The sequence below is a fragment of the Suricata suricatta genome, chromosome 17, assembly GCF_006229205.1.
Source record: "Suricata suricatta isolate VVHF042 chromosome 17, meerkat_22Aug2017_6uvM2_HiC, whole genome shotgun sequence".
NCBI classification, from domain to species: Eukaryota; Metazoa; Chordata; class Mammalia; order Carnivora; family Herpestidae; genus Suricata; species Suricata suricatta.
In genome coordinates, this window is record NC_043716.1 from 13,725,633 (window position 1) to 13,738,855 (window position 13,223).

A 13,223-nucleotide genomic window follows, 5' to 3' on the forward strand; every position below is an offset into this window, starting at 1 on the left:
CAAGATTTAAACCTAAGCAGAAGAAATACTCTGAGAAAGTGTAAATTTTTTATTTTCTTAAAGACTCTCATGGGTCAGAATTCATGCTGGGGCACTCAACTGCATGCAGTCAGTTTGCTAGGGGTTCACTTTTGTTTTTATTACATAAAAGGTTGGCGCCATTTACTTTTCACCTGCATATAAATGATAGCTTTCTGTTTTAATGAGGTTCTCCCCTAAAGCCTTGCCCATTTCTCGTGCCTGAACCTGAAGTCAAGTCACTGGGCTGAATCTGTGACATTACCACTATTTCCATAGCAACAAATTGATGTCATCAACAGAACTGTGTTCGCGGCAGGATCTAGCAGAAGCAGCAAAAGCTGGGTGGTAAGAAAAACCTAAAAGCAGTTCAATTGTCTCTGAAGTGTTCCTGCTTCAAAGGAAAAGGAGACATTCAGGAAGGTTTCTACCCTTTCCCCTCCCAAACAAAGCAACCTTATTTTGCAGCTGACAGTTGGTGGAAAATCAGAGTTGAAAGAGGCCTAGGTACCGTGAGGTGCCAGTGCACTGTCACAGCAGGGAGAGGAGATGGAGTTCAGAGGCGGGTGCGTCAGGAAACAGGGAGATTAAAAGGAAAGGAGGGGAAACGAACATGTCTCTCAAGCAGAAAACAGGAAATGCCAGACCATGAGAGGATTTATTTGCCCCTCACCCTTCCTACAAATTTTTGAGTTGAAAAATGTTAATTTGCAAAATGTACCTAATTAAAAAATAATAGATTTATGGAATTTGATTTTGCCTTTGTGGTGGGCACTAATTCAGGCTGTTCACACAAACACGGCTCAAAAAAAGATTTCCTAGAAAGTTCTATGAACAAACATGGTGAGCACCGCTGAAAAGGCTCCCTACCCGCCACCCAGTCTCTGCCTTCCCCGTCACTAGGCTGATTCCTGCTGGGTTTGCCAAGGCTCCACCTCAAATGGGCCTATTACACACTGACTTCACTTCCTTCTGCCAATACTCTCTTAACTTGTAAAATAAAACGGAGAGGTAACTGCCATTAGAGTAAAATTAATTTAGCATGAAATGAAAAAGGTTAAAACAGAATTTCTTGTTCTTTAGTTCTTCCTATGGAGAGAAACACTGAGACCTTATTTATTTATTTTCTTTCATCCCCATTACCTACTTCCCTCATCCCACATGTACCTCCTCTCTGGTCATCAGCAGTTTGTTCCCTGTAGGTAAGAGTCTATTTCTTGGTTTATCTCTTTTTTTCTTTTGTTTTTTTTTTTCCTTAAATCCCCCACATGCATATGGTGTTTGTCTTTTCCTGACTCAGTTATTTCACTTGGCACTTACTCTCTAGCTCCCTCCATGTCGTTGCAGATGTCAAGATTTCAATCTTTTTACAGCTGAGTAATAGCACTCCATCACATATGTACATGTGTGGACTGTATTACATAGCATATATACTATATAATTCTATATATTGTGTATATAACATATATACAATACACACACGGCCCCCCACATCTTTATCCATTTATCTACCAATGGACACGTGGACTGCTTCCATAATTTGGCTACTGTAAATAATACTGCAATAAACACAGGGGTGCAAGTATCTTTCGAAATTAGTGTTTTTGCATTTTTTTGGATAATACCCAGTAGTGCTATTACCAGATCCCAAGGTAGTTCTATTTTTAGCTTTTTGAGGGAACCGCCATAAGGTTTTTCACAGTAGCTGCACCAGTTTGCATTCCCACCAACGGGGCAAGAGGGTTCCTTTTTCTCCTCATCCTTGCCAACACTGGTTTCCTGTGTTGTTGGTTTTAGCTATTCTGACAAGATATGAGGTGATATCTCATTGTAGTTTTGATTTTCATTTTCCTAATGATGAGTGATGTTGAACGTCTTTTCATGTGTCGGCCATCTGTACATCTCTTTTGGAGAAATGTCTTTATATCTTCTGCCTGTTTTTGGGGTATTGAATTGTACATATCAGTTCTTTATATATTTTGGATACTAAGCCTTTACTGGGTATGTCATTTGCAAATATCTTCTCCCATTCCCGAGATTATTTTTCAGTTTTGTTGACTGTGTCTTTACTGTGCCAAAGCTTTTTGTTTTGATGTAATCTCAACAGTTTATTTTTGTTTTTATTTCCCTTGTCTCAGGAGACATATTTAGAAAAATGTTGTTATGGCCAATGTCAAAGAAATTCCTGCTCTCTTCTAGAATTTTTATGGTTTCAGGTCTCACATATAGGTCTTTAATCCATTTTGAGTTTATTTTTGTGTATGGTATAAGAACGTGGTCCAGTTTTCCCAACACCATTTGTTGGAGAGACTTTTTCCCATTGTGTAGTCTTTCCTCCTTTGTTGAAGATTAATCGATCATATAATTATAGGCTTATTTCTGAGTTTTCTATTCTGTTCCACTGATCCGTGTGTGTCTATCTTTGTGCCAGTACCATACTGTTTTGATTACTATGATTTGTAATATAACTTGAAGTCTGGAATCATGATACCTTCAGTTTTTTCTCTTTCAAGATTGCTTTAGCTACCCAGGGTCTTTTGTAAACATTCCACACAGTCCTCAAATCCTCAAGTAATTTGAGGATTATCTGTTGTAGTTCTATGAAAATTGCTATTGGTATTTTGAGGGATTGCATTAAATCTGTAGATTGCTTTGGGTGGTATAGACATTTTAACAAATATTTGTTCTCCTAATCCATGAACATGGAATGCCTTTGCATTTCTTTGTGTCATCTTCAATTTCTTTCATCAATGCTTTATAGTTTTCAGAGTACAGGTCTTTCATCTCTTTGGTTCAGTCCATCCTAGGTATTTTATTATTTTTGGTGCAATTGTAAATGGGACTGTTTTCCTAATTTCTCTTTCTGTTGCTTAATTATTAGTGTATCAGTGCTAGTAGTTTTTTGGTGGAGTCTTTAGGAAAGTTTTACGTCTTCCTTACCATTTTGGATGCCTTTTATTTCTTTTTGCTCTGAGAGACCTTATTTACATAGAAAAAAGAGCCTAGATTAAAAAAAAATTAATGTTTTATTTATTTCTGAGGGAGAAAGACAACATGAGCAGGGGAGGGTCAGAGAAAGAGAGAGAGAGACACACAGAATCAGAAGACAGGCTCCAGGCTCTGAACTAGCTGACAGCACAGAGCCTGATGCGGGCCTTGAACCCACGAACACGAGATCATGACCTAAGTCGAAGCCTGAGCCACCCAGGCGCCCCGCCTAATTCTTTTTTTAAGTAGGCTTCACACAGGGTTTGAACCTATGACTTTGAGGTAAAACCTGAGCTAGATCAAGAGTTGGATGCTTAACTGACTGAGCCACCCTTGTGCCCCAAGAGCCTAGATTATTGATAATGAGTTTTTGTTTACTTTTTAGCTTTTCCAACATCTCTGATTTTACCAAGTGTCACATGAAATTGCATGGGAAAACTGCCCTTTGACAATGTATCTAGTGATGGAACATTTTGAAATTTTAAAGTAAATCGTTTCTTAAATCAGTAGAGAAAAACTGAGTTGCTCAGGAATAGCACTGGGGCTAAGTAACCGGAAAAAAAAATAAAACTATTCTTACCTGCTTCATGAAATATACTCAAAAGAATCAAAAGATTTAATCACTCAGAGATGGAGCCAGAAAAATATGCAAACTCCACCCTCGTTCCGCGGCCGCACGCACAGCTCAAGCCGCTTCCTCCCTGCCAGGCCCGCTCTTCAAGCATCTTGCCCAAAAAGACATGATCATGGGACCATGCTGATCTCTTAACATTGAATTTCTATCACAACATAACCACTCTTTACGAGGTAACTAGAGTGATCAAATCACAGCAACAGAAAATAGAACAGTGTTTACTAGGGACGGGCAGGTGCAGGGAGTGGGGAGCTATGGTTTCATGGGCAGACTTTCAGCTTGAGATGATGACTGAAAAAGTCCTGCCGGGGTGCCTGGCTGGTTCTGTCAGTGAAGCATGCGACTCCTGATCTCAGGGCTGGGAGTTTGGGCCCTATGTTGGGTGTAGAGATTACTAAAAATAAAATGTTAAAAACACGCAAAAAGTTCTGGAGATGGATGGTGGTGATACTTGCACAACAATGTGAAAGCATGGAATGCCATCAAATTGCACACTTTTAAAAAGATGTAAATTTCGTTCTGAGTATTTTACCACAATTTTCAATAATGTAACTTGCCTATTTACTTATTCTAGGTTGAACTTTTTTGGATATTTTATTTAATATAGGAGTTAAAGCATTAGATTTTTTTGTGCTAGGGATTTTTTTAAATGTTTATTTATTTTTGAGGGAGAGTGTGCATGAGTGGGGGAGGGGCAGAGAGAGGAGGACAGGATCTGAAGTGGGCTCTGTGGTGACAGCAGGGGGTCTGATTTTTTTCCTGTTATTTCAACTATTTGGAAATATTTCCTACTTGGGTAAGTTGTCTAGCTATATGCTTTGCATTTATCTATTTTTTTCTTATCCTTATTGGAAATGGGGGTGAACAAGTTAAATACCAAACTGGTATTTGAAAGAAGGGTATATAAGGTGTATGGTAAAAAGTGGGATTGGGAGAGGAAATTTGATTATTAGCAACTGCAAATGAAATGCATGTATAATTATCTAAATTTAAACTGGCAGACGTTTAAACTTGAGTGATGAGGATTTCTGTGTGTTCGGCCAGGAGCTTCTGAACAAAGACCAGCTGAGCCCCTCCCAGGACTCTGGTAGGTATTTCTCCAGCAGCCATTACTTTAGGTTGGTTGGTTTATTGGAACCAACAGTATTTTGTGTTGTTGTTGTTTTTTTAAGTTTATTTATTTTGCAAGAGAGATAGCATGAGCAGGGAAGGGGCAGAGAAAGAGAAGGGGAGGGAGAGAGAGAATCCCAAGCAGGCTCCACGCTGCCAGCTGCGGAGCCTCACACGGGGCTTGAACTCATAAACCACCAGATCATGACCAGACCCAAAACCAAGAGCTGGACACTTAACTGACTAAGCCATCATATTTTGTGTAGATCTCCCTGCTTATTAAAAATCCCCAATATGACTCCGTAGCTCAGGGGTTAGAGCACTGGTCTCATAAAAATCCCCAATACGAAAGGACACCTGCCTGGGTGGCTCAGTCAGTTAAGTGTCTGACTTCAGCTCGAGTCATGATCTCGTGGTTCGTGGGTTCAAGCCCTCTGTCAGGCTCTGTGCTGACAACTCAGGGCCTGGAGCCTGCTTTGGATTCTGTGTGTGTCTCTCTTGGCCCCTCCCTTGCTCACACTCTGTCTCTCTCTCCCTCTCAAAAAAAATAAACATTAAAAAAAGTGTAATAAATGTCTTGTACATCTGTTACAGGCACTAAATCTGATGCCACACAGAACTAGCTACGGCACAAGAAGCTACAGCAGTTATGCTAGCACACCAAAGCGGTTTTTTTTTTCTTTTTATTTAAGTTTACTTATTTTGAGAGAGCTGGAGAGAGTGCAAGCAGGAAAGGGGCAGAGAGAGAGACAGAATTCCAAACAGGCTCCAAACTATCAGCACAGAACCTGACATGGGGTTCAAACTCATAAACCGTAAGATCATGACCTGAACTGAGACCAAGAGTTGGATACTTAAAAAAAAATTTTTTTTAACATTTATTTATTTTTGAGAGACAGTGAGAGACAGTGTGAGCAGGAGAGGGGCAGAGGGGTGGGGCACACAGAATCAGAAGCAGGCTCTAGGCTCTGAGCTGTCAGCACAGAGCCCAATGCAGGGATCAAACCCACAAACTGTGAGATCATGACCTGAGCTTAAGTCAGATGCTCAACCGACTGAGCCACCCAGGCGCCCCAAGAGTTGGATGTTTAACTGACTGGGCCACCCAGGACCCCCTAGCGTTTTTTTGTTTTAGGTTTATTTATGTATTTTGAGAGAGAGAGGGAAAGAGAGTCATGTGCACAAGCTTGGGAGGGGCAGAGAGAGAGGGAGAGAGAGAATCCCAAGCAGGCTCCACACTGTCAGCACAGAACTCAATCCCCCAACTGTGAAGTCATGACCTGAGCCAAAATCAAAAGTTGAACACACTAACTGACTGAGCCAACCAGGTGCCCCCTTTTTTTTTTTTTAAGTAAGCTCTAGGTCCAATGTTGGGCTTGAACTCAGGACCCTGAGATCAAGAGTCACATGGTCTACTTACTGAGCTAGCCAGGTGCCCCTAAAGCATATAGCTTTTAATTAAAAATTGACAGAATGTACTTTCTTACATTTTAAGGTAGAGTAGTAAGGAAGCAGATACAAAACAATTCCATGGCAGCTAAAAAGGACAGCGGATTTGAACTTGAGGAGGTTGAGAACCAGAGGACAGAGTATAAAGGCAGGGCAGCAAAGGATTCACTGGGATTCAAACCACAAGGTGATCAGTCCCAAAGGCAAACTGCAGGTCCCAGATAAAATCTAATGGGCCGTCTATGTGTGATAATTTCTTATCAGTACATAATTTAATGGTACAGTCAATTACAATCATTGGATTCTTAGACTCAATGAAGCACAGTATATTTAACAAGACACCAATTAGGTCTTATAACAGATATATTACTAAAAGCTATAATCTTTGAGTGCTTACTATGCACCAGGTACAAGGTTAATCTTCAGGCCTATGACAAAGTATTATGACATTCATTTAACAGATGAGAAAACTCAGTTAAAGAGGTCAAGTAACTTGCCCAAAGTCACACAGAGCTAGGAGGAGGCAGAATCTAGTCCTGTCCCAGGTCCGTCTGACTACAGCCATCCACCTCACCACCATCTAGTTAAGTTTTAATTGTAAGCAAACTATTCTGGCAGCCAAAACTCTAGCTACATAGAACATAACTAATAACCATAATATCTAGTAGTCAGGGAAGTGACTAATCTGATGAGAGCAATCTTTACCTCCTGCAGCGGACCACACCAGCAGATCTGGCACAGGAGACCAGGGACAGTCCTGAAACCAAATGGAGGACAAGAGTCCTGGTGTTTTCTAAACAGCAACGCTGCCCTTCAACCAAATGCAGTGCAATACAGCTGCTGACCACGAAACCCGCAATTAGTACATGGCTAAATGAAAATCTTTCTAAAAACTGAAATTCTACCCCCAGACAGCAATGCAGAAGAGACTCAACTGCTAATCTTGTTTTGGGCCACCTGCAAATGGAACCATTCCCCTAAGATGAATCAAGGTCATAATTCTTAGACTCTTTTGCTCTGTGCTGGCCTTATACCACTGGCACTGAACCTGGGGGAAATAGGACATTAAAAGAGTCTAGCTCCTCAAATTACTTGCACTCACACCATTCATCTTTGTTATCATTTTAATGGTATGTGAGGCTGGTTTAGTCGGTGAGCAAGCTACTTTTTTTAAAATAACTTTTTAGAAAAATGTTTATTTATTATTTAAAAAATGTTTTTAATGTTTAGTTATTTTTGAGACAGAAACAGAGCATATACGGGGAAGGGCAGAAAGAGGAGACACAGAATCGGAAGACAGGCTCCAGGCTCTAAGCTGTCAGCACAGAGCCTGACACGGGGCTCGAACCTATGAACCGTGAGATCATGACCTGAGCTGAAGTTGGATGCTCACCAACTGGGCCCTGAAAAATGTTTATTTTTGAAACAGAGAGCGAGAGAGGGACAGAGAGAGCGTGAGCAAGGGAGGGGCAGAGAGAAAGGGAGACACAGAATCTGAAGCAGGCTCCAGGCTCTGAGCTGTCAGCACAAGCTGAATGCAGGACTCAAACCCACGGACTGTGGGATCAAGATTTGAGCCGAAGTCGATAGTTAACTGACTGAGCCACTCAGGTGCCCCTGAAGCAGGCTACTCTTAATCTCAGGGTCATGAGTTCAAGCCCCACATTGGGCACAGAGATTACTTTTTTTGTTGTTTTTTAATCTATATCAGGACACCTGGGTGGCTCAGTCATTTGAGCATCTAATTCTTGAATTCGGCTCAGGTCATGATCTCACAGTTTGTGGGATCATGGCCCACACTGGGATCCACTCAGCACAGAGCCTGCTTGGGATTCTCTCCTTCTCTCTCAAATAAATAAACAAACATTAAAAAAAAATACATATAATGGTTAATGAGCCATGAGCTGAGAAAAATCAGCTAACAACCATGGAATATACAGGGTAACAAAAACTCAATTTCTACTAGTAAGTACTTTCTTAACAACAACCAGAAAAAAATACAAGTCAGTCCACTAATTAAAAATTCCTATTGGCAGAATATAATCAAAATAAGGCTGAAAAAAGCTCGAACCTTTCAATACAAAACAATACTAGTAACTATGTATCATGTAAGAAATTTAAGTCTAAGTAAAATATTGCTAGAAACAGTGTAGGTACATAGTAGTAATATACATAAGTGACACAAATATATAGTGGTCAATATGGGAGTTTAAAATCATCCAATATTATATGAAACATGAATTGTGTTTGAAGTTTCATTTCTCATGTTTGGAAAATTCTGTAAGTATCTGTACTTAATGTGGTACTAGTTTCAAACAATTTCAAGGCACACTTTAGAATTCCTCTGCCTGGTTTCCCATTTGGGTTTAGTCAATTTTAATTTTACAGCTCACCTGATAGTCACAGGTTCTGGGTTAAGTGCTGGGAGGGTACAAACCTGACTTTACTGCTCTCCTTACTAGTAACAGTTTCCCTGCCTTCACAATAGACAATTAGAAACCATTTCTGAGAGTCACTGTAACAAAGCTATTTCCATGATGGCCCAGGTAACAAAGTGTTATTGATCTGGTTACAATGAAATTCAATAGCAAAGAGTCCTGGACAGCAAAACCATCTCCTATTCCTCTGCACTTTAGCAGCCCCTGAAGAAAGGGAAAGCAAGTGGAATGGACTATTGAGACAAAGGAGTTTTTTCGCTAGTTCTATAGTCCTGACCCCAAGCGATAATTACCTTTCAACCCTTTCAACTCCAGCTTTATCTCAAGTATTTTTGCCCCTGAAACACAAAACGTCCACAGCAACCACTCAATTAAATACAACCTAAAAAACATTAGAACTCTGGATAAAGGTGATAAAGTTGGGCACAATCATCACTCCCTCGATCCTTCTGCATCGAAGATTTCATAGAGACCCTAAGCACTGTTTTGTCCTGAAAGCTGAGAAGATAGCCAGTGTGCTCATTTTAACAAAACTGTATTACTGCAAAACAAATGTGATGTTCCAATTTAAGATTTTAGAATTTTACCTATATAAACTTCAGCTTTCCTTCTCCAATTTATTTTTTTAAGTTCAGTTATTTATTTTTATTTATTTTGTGTTTTTTATTTATTTTTGAGAGACAGAGAGAGACAGCGCGAGCAGGGGAGGGTCAGAAAGAGAGGGAGACACAGAATCCGACGCAGGCTCCAAGCTCTGAGCTGTCAGCACAGAGCCTGATGCGGGGCTCGAATCCACGAACCATGAGATCATGACCTGAGCCGAAGCCTGACGCTTAACCAACTGAGCCACCCAGGCGCCCCTACTTATTTATTTTTAGAGAGAGAGAGGCGGAGAGAGAGGGACAGACAGAATCCCAGCTAGGCTCTGCACTGCCAGCACAGAGCCCAATGTGGGGCTCGAACTCACAAACCCAAGCAGGAATCAAGAGTCAGACGCTTAACCGATTGAGCCACTCAGGTGTCACTTTATCTAATTTAAAACACCAAAGTATTAGGTTTTATATAGAAAAACATTAAAATCTAGAAGGTTCCATTTTTGGAAGAAGCACAATTAACTAAACTTTCCCACATCTACAGAGCATACAGAGCAAAAAGCAGAATGAATACCTAATCTACACACAAACATCCCACATAGAGACAACATCTTTAGTGAATTGAGGGAGAGGAGAAAAATCCACAAATTCCAGTTATGTGAAAAGTGAAGCTTAAAACACCATAAATCAAGAAACCAATTATAAGACAGAGCAGCATACATGATTTCAATATAAAAAATGTAATTGTGTAGGTACTAGAATAAAACATGGGGGCACCGAGGTGGCTCAGTCAGTTACACACTGGACTTCAGGCCAGGATCTCAGATTGCGGATTGAGTCCCGCTTCGGGCTCTGTGCTGACAGCTTGGAGCCTGCTTTGCATTCTCTCTCCCACTCTCTCCCTGTCCCTCCCCTGCTCTCTCTGTTTCCGCTTTTTTTAAACTAAAATTTTTTTTAGGTAGGCTCCATACCCAATGTGGAGCTCGAACTCACAATCCCAAGATTAAGCACTGTGTGCCCTTAGCCAGCTAGGAACCCCTAGAGAAGACCTTTCTAGTGATGGTTCAAAATTCCACAGTCATTTAAAGAACATAAAATTCAACGTCATAAAAACACCAATAACAACGAAATTGCTACATGGCAAAAAGCCACCATAACCAAGTAAAAAAGCCTTTATAACTCATATTAGAGACAAAGGACTAATCTCTCTACTCTTTAAATAACTCTTTTTTTTAATGTTTTATTTATTTTTGATACTAGAGAGACAGAGCATGAGAGGGGGAGGGGGTGAGACAGAAGGAGACACAGACATGGAAGCAGGCTCCAGGCTCTGAGCTAGCTGTCAGCACAGAGCCTGACGCGGGGCTCGAACCCACGAACGTGAGATCTGACCTGAGCCGAAGTCAGAGGCTTAACCCACTGAGCCACCCAGGTGCCCCTAAAGAACTCTTAAAAATGGAAGAAAAAGACAAACAACCCAAAAGAAAAATGGAGAATACATAGTCCACAAAGAATCAAAAGTCCTCAAATATTAAAACAATTTTTTTAATGTTTATTTTTGAGACAGAGAGAGACAGAGTGCAAACGAGGGGCAGAGAGAGATGGAGACACTGAATCTAAACAGGCTCCAGGCTCTGAGCTGTCAGCACAGAAACCGATGTGGGGCTCGAACCCACGAACCGTGAGATCATGACCTGAGCTGAAGTCGGCCGCTTAACCGACTGAGCCACCCAGGCGCCCCAAAAGCCCTCAAATATCTAAAAGGATGCTCGTCTTGCTCAGAATACAAATTAAACACTACTTTGAGATCTCAGTTTTCATCTATGAGATTGGTGAAAATTCAAAAGATTGAGAACATACTCTGTAGGCAGAGCTGAGAAGAAACCAGCACATTCATGCACTGCTGGTGGGAAGGCCAAAGGTCACCACGTCACAGGGGGGACCCTACCACGGCCACCTACCACTGAGGCATTTACCCAGTGCTCCAGCAATCTCACTTCTGGGGACCAAACCACCTCTGCCCGTACCCCTGCACATGGATAAAGTTATACACTGCAGGCCTGTTTTCATTGCTGCAGCATGCAAATAACCCAAGGGTCAGCAAGACAACAGAACATTCTAGAATTGTTTTGTTTTGTCAAATAAGGAAGATCTTTAAGTTTATATACATGGAAATATCTCTAAGCTAAATAATTTTTTTAAGCAGGATCAAGAAAAGGGAAGGGGCACCTGGGTGGCTCAGTCGGTTAAGCATCCAATTTTGGCTCAGGTCATGATCTCACAGTTCATAGGTTCAAGCCCCATGTCAGTCTGCACTGAAAGTGCAGGGCCTGGAGCCTGCTTCAGGTTCTATGTTTCTCTCTCTCTCTCTGCCCATTTCCACCTTGTACTCTCTCTCTCTCTCAAAAGTAAATAAACATTGGGGTGCCTGGGTGGCTCAGTCAGTTGAGTGTCCTGCTTTGGCTCAAGTCATGATCTCGTGGTTCGTGGGTTCGAGCCCCGCGTCGGGCTCTGTGTTGACAGTTAGCTCAGAGGCTGGAACCTGTCTTCAGATTCTGTGTCTCCCTCTCTCTCTGCCCCTCCCCTGCTCGTGCTTTGTCCCTGTCTCGCAAAAATAAAAACATTAAAAATTTAAGAATGAATAAACATTAAAAGCTGTTTTTAATAAAAAAAAATTTAATGTAAGATAATATACACAATATCCTACCTTTTGTATAAGCAAGCTGGAGCATGGAATGAAAATATATAATATTTTTATTTGGTAATACATATGTGTTTGCATAAAGAAACACCCTAAGATTAAAAAGAAACCACTAAAACTGGTTACCTATACAGGGCAGCAGTGATACAAACACGGCACGCGGAGGTAGGGGCAGCGGTAAGATTTCTCTAAATATGTGATTTTGTAGTTTTGACTTTTGAAACATGTAATTATATGATCTCTTCAAAAGTTACAACAAAATTAATATTTAAAAAAAAGAGATGTCTCATTATCTTAATTTAATTTCCATTTTTTAAATTATACAAGTTTTGGGGCACCTGGGAGGCTCAGCTGGTTAAGTGTCTAAGTCGGGATTTTGGCCTAGGTCATGATCTCATGGTTCATGAGTTCGAGCCCCACCCATGTCAGGCTCTGTGCTGACAGTGTAGAACCTGCTTGGAATTCTCTCTCCCGTTCTCTGTGCCCCTCCCCCACTCATGCATGTGCACTCTTTCTTTCAAACTCAAAAAAATAAAATTATACACATTTTAATGGACAAATATACTAACATGAAACAGAGAACTTCTGATTATATATATATATATATATATATATATATATATATATATGCACATGTACACACACAAACATTCCTATAATAGATTCAACTCACACACTGTATTAACTGAAATAAATTTTCATAATAGGCAAAAATTTTGACATGAAGGTTAATCTCTGAAGGTCTGGGTACAGTGGAAAGCACCTTTGCCTGGAAATCAGGGATAATGAGTCTCATCTGTTGAAGCAACCCCCCTGCTGTGCAATCTTAGCCAAGTCACTCATCACCTCCATTCCCTTCATTCAGTCTCAGGATTCAAACTGATCTCTAAAACAGGTCCTTCTCTCTCTTAACATTCTGTGACTGTGCTGCTGATTGGGCGAGAGTTCAGCCCTGAGCGTCTCAAACTTTCCTTTGCTTTCCATTCACTCCACGGAGGCGAAGGGCAGAACTGAGTCCCAGAGAGGAAAACAAGGACAGCATGCAGTTTGCGTCTAGCACAAAAATTATTGGGATCATATTTATCTTTCTTAGGGAAATGCCTGACTAGTAATTTTTGATTAATGATAAATTGAAGAATTATGCTTGCTAAGTTTAAATTTAAACAGTGAATTAGTGGACTTTAGCAGAAACCACCTAAGCACCTTTCTTTATTAGGAGCAACAGAAACAGCTTAATTTTAACCAGAACACTTATTTCTCTAAGTTAAAAACAAGCACCTATTTAATTTCCT

The 13,223-nt window shown here is 40.7% G+C and overlaps 1 protein-coding gene and 1 long non-coding RNA gene across 2 annotated transcripts in view; one reads left to right on the forward strand and one right to left on the reverse strand.

The window, feature by feature from the left end:
• Positions 1 to 13,223, reverse strand: part of RPA1 (replication protein A1) — a 67,368-nt gene that overhangs the window by 22,022 nt on the left and 32,123 nt on the right. The gene's annotated exons all lie outside the window — the stretch shown is intronic.
• On the forward strand, positions 318 to 7,290 carry LOC115282234. Its single transcript, XR_003904559.1, has 3 exons — positions 318 to 366; positions 4,642 to 4,727; positions 6,914 to 7,290. It is a non-coding gene; the product is annotated as an uncharacterized LOC115282234 (long non-coding RNA).